The sequence below is a fragment of the Malus sylvestris genome, chromosome 5, assembly GCF_916048215.2.
Source record: "Malus sylvestris chromosome 5, drMalSylv7.2, whole genome shotgun sequence".
In the NCBI taxonomy this organism is placed as follows: Eukaryota; Viridiplantae; Streptophyta; class Magnoliopsida; order Rosales; family Rosaceae; genus Malus; species Malus sylvestris.
In genome coordinates, this window is record NC_062264.1 from 5,397,418 (window position 1) to 5,411,988 (window position 14,571).

The following is a 14,571-nucleotide window of genomic DNA, read 5'->3' on the forward strand; positions in this document are numbered from 1 at the left end:
CGCTTTTGCCCATCTTGGACACGCGTCGATCATCGTCGTTTCTTTGTTTTGGGTGTGTTTTCTCCATTGTTCTTTCCGTTTCCATTTCTTTCTTTTACAGATTTATGGTTTTAAAAAAAAAGGAAAAAAAAGAGATGAATCTGGAGGGAAGTGGGGAATGCACTGAGCAAGTGCTTGGAATTTTTTTTTTAATTGAGTTGTAAATTTTGCAGATTTTAAATAAATGAGTCTCGGTAATTTGTTTTAGTTTTTATCTGAACAACATGTGCACTTACATGTATGTGTGGGTTAACTAAATTGATGCATATCTTGCCAGTTAGCATTATGTATTTGAAGGATTTTTTTTTTAAATAAATCCTTTATTAAACACGTTTAAACAATTGGTCTTTGGTTCTATATGTTTGATAAAAATTGGGTGGAAGGAGTAACCAATTTGATTGAAGTGTGTTATCACCATTCTGTTATATGCTTAAATGAATTGGGTTAGAACTTACCCTGTGGTTGTTTATCGATAGCAGCATTCTTCCAGTTGTGTTGGTTGTCAAGAAGGCAACCTACGCAACACAAAAAGAAATAAAATATTGTAACACATGTAATAAGCTATTGAGAAGAATTAAGTACCAGAGTTTACTATTTTATTCCAATTTTATTCATCTGAGGTTTGATTTCAGGATTATGTGTTTTATGTTTAGTTGTACTATTCACTATTCTAAGGAAAACTAATGAAAATGGCTTGAAAACTTTGAGTTTTAATGATAAGGACAAAATAAAGGGTAAAGTGAATAGTACCATGTTTGACTTTTTAGTGTAAAAATGTGGTTTTTCGTTAAAGTAAACAGTACCGTGAGTTTTTCGTTAAAACTCCCTAAAATCTATACATGTCATGTGTTATGCTGTTGTTGTATTCCATTCAAATCAATGCAGTTTATCTTGGTACATCTTTTCTCTACAACAATAATTTGGGATTTTAGTTTAAATTATCACTAATTCATTTTTTATTTGGCATTGAATTTTTGTTAATATGAACGGCTGGTGGCTATGACATGGAGGAAAATGATTCAAGAGCTTATGATCTTGCTGCACTTAAGTGTTGGGATTCTTCAACTCATAAACTTTATGGTAGGGTTCTAACAATTGGAGTTTTATGAGTTTGAGCTTTGTAGTAGCTGAAGTTTCATTTTCTTGGTCTTTTGGCAGTTTGATAATTACACTATACAACTTGAGTAGATGAAGAATATGAGTCAGCATGAATATGTTGCGCATCTGCGAAGATAGCAATTTTATTTGTTAAAAGAAAATAGTTCATAGGAGAATTCAATACATGAATGAATATATGATTTCTTATCGTCGCATACACTCGGTTGCGAGAGTTTGACTTTGACCGTTCTTTTTCCTCCTTAGCTTCTCTTTCCGTCATTGACAGCGGAGTTTGTACGGATCCCGAAGAGCTCTCTGCATTGTTGATCCCACATGCGTCTATCCTTTCCAAGGTATGAAGTTCACCATCCCATGTATTAGTTTGTTTCAGATTTTTTTTTTTTTTTTTTTTTTTGTATTTTTTGAGTTTTTAGGTGCATGTTCCGTAATCAAGATTCAAAGATAATATGCCACCAATCACAGCACTCTGAATTCTCTCTGTGTAACTCTGCTGCTGCACCAGCTGTTGCTCTCAGAAAAGTTGATGCAAGTGAGCTTTGGTTTTTATTTTCCGTTTTGCTGTGAACTTTCTTTGATTTATGTGATTTGATCGGTGATCTCCATCATGAATTTATGTTTGATTGTTTGAATTTTGATACGTTGAAGAGCAAGAGCTCATGAATCCCGTACTTTAATTGCTTTTTTCAACGTCTGTTCATCTTATTAAATTCAAAATGATCAGTTTAGTCCCGTTAGAATATGTAATATTTCTTTGTGCAAAATATATGTACTTTGGTTGGTGGGGCATTTGGAATGCTTATCAGTTATTTACTAAAGGTGGTTTAAAGGAACTAAAACTTCTTGGGATGCCTGTTTTAAAAGCATACTGCCCAGTGAAATGGCAACGGTCATGTAGATGCTTGAATTACATTGGACAGTGATGCGTTTCTCTTTGAGGCTAACTGTGTAATAAAAGCTTTTCATCTCTCTTCTCTTGACAGTTCTCATTCCTTACTATATGTTTAGGCACTAAGAGAATCTCATCCGTATGCAGGAACCATTTGAATGTTACTATATGTGAGATATCGAAGCTGGTCTTGGTTTGAAGAGGAACCACTTGATTGCTTTCTCTCTTCTTTTCTTTTTTCACATAAACAGAGAGGCACCAGGCCAAGCAACAGCAGAGAGCATCCCCACAAGCCCAGGGAGCCGAAGACCAGATAAACAGGATACAAATAGACGCCAACCATACAAGATTCCAACATCGTCCCATCTACCCAAGCAAAAAAACAACCCACCCATTACAGCGGAGGACACGGGAGACCGTCCTTGTTCAAAACACCCACGAGCGAAGATGGAGGTCTAACAACCCAGCAGAAGCCGCACATCTCCGAAGGTATATTTCTGGCGACAAAATCCGCCGCCCTATTTGTTGTCTCTCTTTTTGGCTGAAAATGACCACGATTTAAGTGGGGTTCAGTCATTCAGTATTACGGTTTGGTGGTATTCCTCTTTACTTGGAAGTGAGAAGTCTTAGGTTTGAATCTTGTGGATGGCGAATTCGATACGAAATTAGGTTGCTTATTGTATTGCTTAATCGAACTCCCCCTAGTGTATTTTTACATCGATGTACTTAAAAAAAAAAATTGGAGTTCAAGGCATTGGGCTTCATATAGCTCTTTGTTTTGCCCAAACGTTTAGTGAAGATGAGATATTAAATAAGTATGATACTAACTGGTTTTATACATGGTTTCTTTTTTGCTTAAAATGTTTAAAAAAAAAAATTAATTAATTAAAGATTACATTTCATAGATTATGTGAAATAGACAATGATGGGAGTACGATTCTCTCCCCTCCTAGTCTCCCTCCCCTTCCCTCTCATCATATTTGAACTGTTACGGTTAAGTCATGTCAACGTTTTGTGTTAATTTTTTAATAGCCAGAAAAAGACAAAAAACAATATGTGAGAAAAGGAGAAGGAAAATGATAAGAATATGAGAAGAGAGAATCCTCCTCCACAATGTTGATGCTTCTCTCTCTCAATGTGGTAAGAAATCTGTGGATAATAGTGCACTCAACTTGGATGAAAGCCCATTAAAGATAATTTTCTCATTGATTTTTTTTGTGGGCATCCCGGCGGCAAAGAGCTCATTTGAAGTCTTCCTGTGAATTTTTTTTCTTTTTTTTTTAGCAACGCAGTTGGTGAAGATCAAGGTATTAAATATCGGTAATATCGGAAATATCGGTAGTCCAGAAACATGAAAATATCGATGGAAATATCGGGATATTATCGATATCGATAAAAATAATATGGAAACCACGGAAATTGTAAGAAAAACTTGGAAATTTTTATTGAAACTTTGCAGGATATTTATTTAGTCAATTATCTATTAGTTTATCACAAAAAATTGTAAGGAAATGCATTGCATGATTGATTTAACTAATTTAAGTTGATTATATAGCGAGCTGGCAAACATTGTGAGTGTAGAAAATATGTAGTAATTAATGAAAGAAGTTTAAACACACCATAATCATTTATATATAATGAATTAGTACAATATTTTACACTTTATATACATGAGTGACTTAGTACCACATAGAGTTCCTAAGAGGTTCAAAATTTTCACTATCTTCATCATCTCTATGTGTAGAGTAAGTGTATTTTAGCATATTTTCACAAAAACATAAATGATATGGTGGTCAAGGTGTTGAAGGAGTAAAATGGGAGGGGTTCGAATCCCTTGGTGTTTTTTTAAATATAGAAATTTATCTTAGATAATAAATATTAGCTTGCAAGCCTTGCAGACATCTTAACGACCATATAAATATTACAGACTGAATATGTAATCACAAACACATCTGTAACGAGTTGGATAAGGCCCAGGTGAGTGGTTGACAAAGGGAGGGGTTCGAATCCCTCTATGCTCAAGATTGAGACTTTTCAGCATTTTTCAAGTATTTTTGGGTTTCATCTCGCGATATTATCGATAATGTTCTAAAAAACGCTAGGCGCTAGTTGGGCGGCGAGCTGGGGCCTAGCACCTAGGCGGATTTACGTAAAATTACTATATATGTTATAAAATATGAGTATATTTGTAATATTTTAGGGTTTTTTATGTTGATTTTGTATCATTTACTCAGTTTACATATTTAATTCATTATTGGACTTTGCTTTTTTTTTTTATTCAAATATTGGTCTTTGCCCTTCAATTAATAACAGCCTTGTTTTCTTATAAAAAATAAATTTATTCTCTAATGCTACAGACGAGGCAAAGAAAAGCATTGTTTCCTTGTTTCTACAAATCTCTACCCACTTTTATTTTTTTTGGACAAAGGTAATTCATTACCACCAAAGCACACAATATACAACAAAAAGCAGAGGCCCAATACAAATAAAGCACAAAACTAAAATATGGACCTTAAAACAAAAACCCAACCCGTTGAGCCCAAAACAAAAACACAAAAACAAAAAAACCCTAGCAACTTTGAAGCCTTCAGATCCGCGGACCTTGAATGAACACCTCTTGCAGCCACCAAAGCATCAACCAAACGAAGCCTCCTAGACGGAAAAGAAGAAGGTTCCACCCTCCACCAAACCGCAAAATTCAAACCCACAGCTTAATATCTTATCAGCCGGTGACCCTTTACACACAAACCCAGAAAATCTCTCTTTCTCTCTCTCTCTCTCTCTCTCTCTCTCTCTCTCTTTAGTTTTTCCAGAAACCTCTAGCAAGGCTAGATTCAGATGCAAACGCAAGTCGCGATGCAGGTGCAGCGGAGAGTTTGATGCAGGTGCAGCTCTCTCTCTTTAGTTTTACCAAAAACCTCTAGCAAGGCCAGATTCAGATGCAGACACAAGTTGCGATGCAGGTCGTCGCCATCGTCGTCGGTGGTCAGGTCAACTCCCGGTCCGTCACCTTCTTACCTCTTCGATTGATTCATGCATATGAATTGTGGTTGTGTTTTCAATCGCTCTGTAGCTTAGATCTTGATCTTAATCGTGTTTTTGCAAGGTTTTTGGGACGAAATCAGCACACCCATTTCCGGCGTTCTTCTCTGATTCGCACGTATCCAAAATATCGCAATAATTTCGGAAATATCGCGATATTATCGATAATATCGATAATATCGCGATATTTTTCCGAAAACCCGTCGGATACCTATTAAAATATCGGACCCGTGAAAAACCGATAATATCGGCGAAATATCGCCGATATTATCGGCATTTTGTTCCTTGGTGAAGACTGCATGAAAAAGTCAAAGAGGGTTTCAAATGCAGTTGCACTTACTGTGATATGGTACATTGATCAAGTCATTGAAATCTCCTTATTTTATATTTGGGTAAACTGCCATTTGATCTCTTAAACTATTATTTCAGTTGAAATTGACTCACTGAACTTGGTAAATTAATCCCCTGAATTATTTGAAATAAGCAAATTTACCCATTGTCGGTAGATTCCATCCACTATTTCGTCAAATTCAAAGGAAAATTAGTCTTTTCTTCATCAATTCTTACTTGTCAACTATAACCATCAATAAACTTATGACATTTGAAAACAATATAATGTGTAATGACAATTTGAGATGGTTCGTTATGTAAACGTTTTTTTTTTTATGTTTTCTCATTATTCTATATGTTTTTGAATTATTCTGTGTTCATGTGTCAAAATTTTATTGGTGGTTATAGCTGACAAGTAACAATTGATGATGAAATGACTAATTTGCCCTTTTATTTGATGGAATTGATTCCACAATCTAACGGTAAGGGGTTAATTGACTGATTTTAAATAGTCTAAGGCGTTAATTTACCAAAAAATAGTTTAGGAGGTCAATCAATTGGGGTGATAGTTCGGAGGGTCAAACCGTAATTTATCATTTTTATTTGGTAGTTGTTGCAGCACTGATATCATATTCAAAATTTTGTGTTATCTGCTGCTTTTTTAATCTCAATATCCCTTTTTTTATCTTTCTTTTGTTTATAATCCTTTTTTGCTGAATTATTGCTCTTCGAATTGTTTTGAGGATACCTAATTGCCCAAATTGTTGAAATTTGGTAATTTAGTGAGCTTTTATCTGCATTTTTGGTTTGATTTTTATTTCAGCTTAATCGAATTTGTAAGAAGTATCTTGGCATAACACAATTTTTATATGAATTCAAGAATAGTAAAGGAGAGAAAGGAGGTTGTTGTGTTTGGTGTAAAATTAATTTGTTTGTATTCAACGATGAAGTACAACTTTTTTCTTACATATTAGACCGAATTGGTTTGAGCATGATTCAAGTCTCAGTATAACCAGATATTTGTTTGTTCACACAAAAATTTTGTGCATACCTTCATGCGGTTTTATATAGAAATTACTGGATTTATTCATCCTGAATTCACTTTTGTATAATTCCACCTACATGCCATGTTTTTAGTCAGTGGATTTTGTTAAAAGTGTTACATGTAAAGATTGGATACGTTGAGGAGTCATTTTTCTGCATCTGGTGAAGAGGAATTACAATAAATCATGAAAGTGGCCATGATGTTTGAGGAAAATTTTTTACTTCTGACAAAAGCCAGGTACTTATCTAAAACATATTTAATTACTTACATACCTTGATTATCTCTCTGTTTGGGTTATGAATATCAATGGATTATAAGTTTACATGCTTTTTTTTTTTTACAGTGAAATTAGCTACAGTTCTCTAAACATGCTTACAGTGGAAACCGTGATTCAGAACAGAGTGCATAAGTCTTTACAAGCTATCCTACCGGTAATAGAGCTACGTCCTTTATCTCTGCTGCCTGCTTTTTAACATGGAGAAAAATTGAATTTGTACGTTAGAATTAGCGTTCTTCTTGATGTTCAACTGTCTGGAAAGAGTTCTTGAATTGTATTATGGAATTAGTTTTTTTTTTATTCAGAACAAAAGGTCAATAATTCCCTTCCTACATTCCACATGTATGCAAGTAGTATTGCTTATTGTATATAATTTTACATGTTTTATATGATTTTAAAAAGAATTACCCTATAACCTCCTCCACCCCTCCCCCCTTCTCTCCCCTCTCTCTTTCTGATCCTAGGCCTATGCTTATGTGGTTATATATGAAAACTTTCTGATAGGCACTAAATTCAGACATGCAAGATTGTGTGATCAGACCTCAAAAAAAGAGCTAGAGCAGGGATTTAGACCAAGGAGACCAAGGCATGGCCATGAAAGCCCCAAAGGAGAAACTTGAGGTATGTGTCGATAAAAACTTTTGTATATAACAATTCACCAAATGTTTTCAATGTAAATTGCATCACGGGCGCTACGCACCCCTAAATGTGTATTGTGTTAAAAAAAATTCATTGTAATTGTCAAGATATATTTTAAACGTATTGTACAAAGAGGAACTTTTTCCTTACCATGCACGTCTTAAAAAGTTGTCATGTTTTTCGTTTTAACTTTGCGTAAAGTAATGATTTAAATATTATTCATGCAATTGTCAAACAACGTGGGATTTTGGATGCAAGTTCCTACCTAAAGTCCATGAACAATAGTAAGTAGATGTAAATAAAAAAAGAGTAGATGAAAACATTAAGTACTCGTAGCAAAATACAAAACAACTTAAATGTCAAAATATAAAACCTACATTGCAATATGTACATTATTCACGATACCCATAAAATCTATATGTCACTGTTTCTTTTGAAAAAAAAGTTTACATATTGACATCAATGCTGCAATTTCTACCCATTTGTTCATGATTGATGCTTCAGATTTTCATTGCCAATCTATATGCCCGTACTTCTGTGCATGCGAGAGGCCTTTTTTTTTTGGGAACTTTAACGAAAAGCACCCGGTACTGTTCACTTTAACGAAAAACCACATTTTTACACTAAAAAGTCAATCATGGTACTATTCACTTTACCCTTTATTTTGTCCTTATCATTAAAACTCAAAGTTTTCAAGCCCTTTTCATTAGTTTTCCTTTTTTTTTTTATCACTGGCCCAACAATCTTTTATGTATGTCAAAACCACATATGTCATGTAGTAGCCTTGTATTACACATTTCTAACGCATCCTTCATTTGGTATATGGAACCATACAAACATTATTACAATAAATATATATATATATATACACACCACACACACACACTTCACCAATTTCACATAAAATAAAACTCTGTAAAAAAATTAACTTATAAAAAAACCTGAAAGCTAAAATTATATTCAAGACCTAATATCAATCGGCAACAATTAATTGACTACTCTCTTTCATGACATGCTTCAACTGGAACAAAGGTTCTAGGCAATTGCATCTTTTATCTGCATGCCTATGTTTCTCCAAAGAGAAGTGAAGAAAAGCTTTGGTCATCATTGAATATCTGTAACTGTAACAGAAACAAAACAATCAGAAGCATGTCATTCAAATTCTCGATTGTTACTAAGACAATTAATGAGGATGGAATTAGAAGCATGTCATTACATTTGTAGACTGTCATTCCAATGTGGATGTCAAGTAGACTCTATTAATATTGAACCTATCAGATGAGAAATTAAACAAAAGAAAAATCAAAAGTTTCTTAACAGAACATGCTTAGGGATGGGTAATAGGTTGCTGATAAAAAGAAAAAAAGGACAAATTTTATCCACACATCACTATACTATAAAAGAAGAAAAGAAAATGATCACAAAGTATTGTTTTCTTGGCAATTTCGTGAACAGAAAGAAGCAGGATACATAAGGGCAAAACAATCTTCTTACTTCTACATAAAAGCAAAAGAACAACTATTATATTAGTATGGCCGGGGAACAAATCCAATTGGAAGTTTATACGTGACTAAAATTATAAGCAAAGTTTGGAATTCACAAAAATTGCTGGGCAAATACTAAGACTTCCATTTCAAAAAGTTACGACAAATAACTTTGATAAATTAACTACAACTAAATTCAGATCACATATCTGAAAAATCAAGAACTCCATCCTTTCTTATGTGCGATACCGAAAATTGGAAATAGTATGAGAACCTGCAATTGGTGTAATGAAGAATTCACACACCTTTTGACGAACGGGGGTGGAAGTTTACAACATCATTTGACTTCATTTCTACTGCAGACTCGATTAAGCACAAACACAAAAATTCAAAATAAAAATTGATTTGAAAAATAGATAACTTTGTACGGCACAACCCATAAGAAAATAGATATGAATTAAGAAATGGATTTGGAGGCTTTACTCGATGACCTAATTAAGAACTAAAAAGATATTGCAAGCTTTTCTTCACGTCTCACGTAGCCTGCTATGAAGTAGAGCTTTTAGCATGGGTGATGTGAACAAAGGAATCATGCACACTCCAAGTTGATATAAAATTCATTGAATCTAACTAACTAATGTCGTCAATGTACCATACTAATTAGTAAGTTAATAAACTACCATTTGAGAATAAATGATTCAACTGTTGTCATCCAACATTCTGAAAACCTATCAATGGAAGATAAATTTTCCAGAGCTTGAAGTGATTTTTCAAAGTCAAATCCTTCTTCGTAAATCTGCAAAGAAACAAAGAGAATGAAAAGAGTGAATCGGCACATTTGTACAAATTAAAGTCGATTGCAAGATTCGTGCAATCAGAAACTGAAATATCCAATAATATAAGAAAATAACAAAGGAGTTGTAACGCAATAATGGAAGTAACTAATATCCAGCCATTCCCAATCAATCAAGAACTAAACTAAACAACCCAAACAATGAAAGAATCAAATTGAAAAATATCTCATACATGAATAGGACGGAAGAGAGGTGTGAGGTTAAGAATCCTCTGAAATTTTGGAGAAATACCTTTTTAGACTGTCGTTGCAACTTCGTCCGCGTCGTGGTCGGGACTCAGCGGCTCTACCTCTGTAAAACTGAAGAAAAAAAAATACAATAGATGTCAACGGCCATGCCATGTGCTATTAACATGTTATGCATATGAGAGCTTCACATCAGAATTACCAGTGGAACAATTACCAAACGGCTGTGAACAATGAGCCGGTGTAAATACTCCTCTTATATAGGCTAAATGAATAATGAGATTGTTGTAAAACCCAAATAAAAGGAGTTTATAAAGGGACCAATTAGGACAATTTGGGAGAGAGGACTCGATTGTTGCCTGTGAATTGATATGATAAAAAAGACAGAGACAATAGAAACGAAAATACCACTCAAACACCCAATGGCATTGGGATATATCCTTTGTAAATGGGTTGAAAGCCTCATCACCTCTTTATGCTGCAACTCAAAAAAGCACGATCAAATCTTGGAATTGAGTAGCAATAAAAGAATCTAGGAGACTAAAAAAGTTCCCAAATAAATTAAAACTGCAAAAAAAAAAAAAAAAATTTGAATACATGAGATGATTGAAGAACTAATGGAGGAAGAAAATGAATGGAGTTTTACGCTGGCCAAAGGTTAAGAGGGAGGAGCGGAGTTTGATGCAAACTGGCACGGGAAGTTGTGAAACAGTGGGAACATGTTGTAGCAGTTGTGAAAGAGTGAGAATTGTTATCAAACTACCCTTTGGGATGATGAGTTTGGTTTTTTTTACCAGTTTGTCCTTATTTTCTGATTTTTTTTGGGTTGGATTGTGAAGAACATAAGGATATTGTTGGTATTTTGGAATGTTTCACCAAACTGAGGCTCTCACTTTATATATATAGATACAGTTTTCAATCCCGCAGCATCGCACAGACATAAATTTCTAGTTAGGTTCTATTTCCCTATAGCTAGGCACTTTTGGTATGGAGAAGAGCAAGTCATTCCCTGAATACACTGCAGCTTACTCCGGCGAGTTCGACTTCTGTGAGCAGTTGAACTCGTACAACTTCAACGGGCCAACCCAGAAGGGAAGCGGTTTCGCAACATCAACTAATCCAGAACTCCAGAGGTAGAAGAGAGTCGACTCATACAACGTGTTTACTATGGAAGGTGAGGTTAAAACACGTCTAAGAAACAGCTTTAAGTGGATCAAGAACAGGTTCGTCACCGATGTTCTTTAAGATGGATGAATTCGAAATCCATAACATAAGCCTTTCTTGTAGTCACAAGCTACTTGTTCTTTCTTGGTTGTACACGGTTGGTTTCATCTGTCATGGTTATTATTGGTTGTACACGGTTGGTTTCGTCTCTCAATGCAAAATTGCACTAAGACTACGGTGATATTATGTTGGTGGCGGCCTTAGGATGCGGCTATTTGAACTGTAATACGTTTTTGTAATAATAGATCCATCTAATTTGACATGGCAAAGAATTAAATCGCAAGGGTATATTATGGGAAAGTCATGCTAACAGACCCTCACCCTTTTGATCGCTTAGTAACCTGGAGTTATTAATTAAAGCTAGAAGCAAAGATGTACTTGGTTTTCTACAAATGTCATGTTCAGTATTGTGGTTTCGGTTTTATCAATGTAATCATGTTTGTTCTCAATTTTAGTCGAATTTCTAATTTCCGTCAATTGGACTAATAGAATTAGGCAAGGGGAATCACTACAACCAAAAACCTCGCCAGACGAAAAAAATTTGTCCGCTCAAAGCTGATTTTATCATCGTAGCCTTTAACCAACGGGGGTTCACCGTGAAAGATTAATCGGGCAAAACCTGTTGCACGAAGCCTAAAACGACGAAAATACAAGTCCATCGGGCAAAACAAAGTTAGCATGACTAATATACTCGTCGGGCAAACGTGCGTTGACTGAATTGACCTGACGAAATCTTCTTGCCTGACAAGAGCATCTCGTTTACCAACAAAATATTAAATAATGTAAGAAACTTGACGCGACGAAAGACCAACTCTAAGAAACCAAAAATTAAAAATAATATAAATTTTGTGTGACCGGCCAACAAATCGGAGTTAAAACGACTATTAAATCGTGATTTTTCATTCTAACCGTCGAATGATTTCATCCCATTACCTAACATCTAAATGTTTTTTTGGGCAATTTTTCGCCTAGAAGATCTCAAAGTATATGCAAACATGTTTGACGGTTGGATCATGGAAACTAGTTTTGTAGAATGCGTGTCCTATCAAAAGAATAGATTCCAAAACATTTACAGTTTAGTCTATACTTCCATTAAGTAGAATGTAGGCTTTTGTTGTATCCACATGTTTGATTGATGAACATCTTTTTTCATTGTATTATTCTAGGGTTGAGGATTGTATTTGTAAAAATCAACAAAATCAAAGCTCAAATGACTGTTAATGTCACGCCCGAATCTCGACATACTTCCAGGATAGACAAGTGACGTCACCAAATACCCGTAACTCAACATACCCCGCCTCCGAAATATGTACAAAGTATAATTCAAAATCCAGATGCATAATAATTTTTCGTACACTTTATGGCTGCATCTAACCTCTTCGTTAGACTGCCTACGTACCCTCAATATGGATCAAGACATTCTTAGTTCAACTTCACTATAACTCGACATATAACACTGTCTGTTCAAGCCAAAATGCATAACATTCCTCAATCAAACATTTGGACTTGACAAGCATGAATTATTCGATTCAAACTACATAACAACCCGCATGACAATCAAGGTTTCTATTTCATCCATCATATAAATCATTATGTTTCAACATAAAATCGCTATTCATATCATGTAATATATCAAAGAATCAACAAAGCACAATAGTATCCTCTAGTCGCATTGATCACTGATCTAATCATATTAATAACAACCATATTCAACATCCTTCCACAATCATCTCAAGTAAAACCATTCCATGATATCAAGGAGGCACAATATTAACATTTAATTATGTTAATCAATCAATCAGATCACACCTCAATGCACAAAATTAATAAAGGACTTTTACATAATTCCCTGCCTGGATTTCAAGTAATAACTTGATAATTCTAATTTATATTCACAAGATCTATTGTGGGTAATTCCCATTCACTCGAATCCAGGGTACAAATCTAACTTATGGAAATGAGCAAGAGTAGAGATTCCAGACCACTTAACGGAATCCAAATCAGGATACGATTCCTGACCATTACTCAACGGAATCGCGGAGTATGAGGGATTCCAGACCATCTTTTAACGAAATCCGAGTGGATACAATTCCGGACCATCACTCAACGGAATCGCGGAGTACAATGCATAACAACCACTAAATGAAACCCAGGTTGGATACGACTCCGAACCATCACTCAACGGAATCGCGGAGTACAATGCATAACAACCACTAAATGAAACCCAGGTTGGATACGACTCCGAACCATCACTCAACGGAATCGCAGAGTAGGAGGGATTCCAGACCATCTCTCAACGGAATCCGAGTGGATACGATTCCGGACCATCACTCAACGAAATTGCGAAAGACCAACAACCATATATACAACGGCTCAAGAAATGAGACAAGCACAAGTTACTTAATTTACAAAAGCTCAACCAAGGGAAATAAGGCACAAATACTAAATTTAGAACGAATCAACGAAGCGGGAGATGAAACCATATCAAAGCAACAAATCCCCATCACCACAGGTTGCTAGTCCTCACATTTCATCAAAACATGCCAATCAAACCAATCAAACCATATTTCAATACATACATGTCAAATCTCATTTCATAAACTTAAATCAATGGCTAAGCATTAAAAATAACAATTCAATAGAAAACATATTTATAAAACCTAGTCATATCCACATAGGATAACAATTACGAAAACAGAGTAATCACCAATATCACATATATTAAAGTCACCCACCTAAGGTCCACACTAACGCACTCTAGCATGGAATTCAAGGCATCAAGCTCTATCACCGCCAAAAACAAAGCACAAGTCCACATTTAGATTTCTCTCGATAAATTCACATACCCAAAACTCTCATAAGTCTCCCACAATGACTTTTAATGAGAATCAAACCGTCGATCAAAGGTATGGTCCATGATCTTACATCACTTGCTCCGTAAGATCCAACCACTAGATTTTCACTAGTTAGTTCCTAACGTCCTTAAACAATATCTACAATAGCATACTTAAATTTGATGTCAATTCAATGGTAAGATCGTCAATTACTAGAATATTCAAGTGGTGGACCTTATCAAAATTATACTCAACCAACAGCATTTCATAAATCGAATGTCACACATCGGAAAATTCGATTTTTTCCAAAAATTCTCAAATTATACAAGAATGAAGGTCTCAACAAGTAGAGCAAACTTTATACTTGTAGCCGAGTTCAATTTGGTCGGGAAGGCCCTCAAATTGGCTCGCACCCGTCGAAAATCCTAAGGTGGGTGTTCTTCAATTCGGCTTCCTTGGTGTTCCAACACCCCAACCACCAGTTGGGTCTTATTCCTGGGTCCAAGGGAATTTGATTGAGGGTGATGGTGAATGGTGATACCCGCCGGAACGACGAATCGCCATCGAGAACTCCCAGGTTCTCCGTTGGAGTTCTACCCGAAATTGGCCTTAA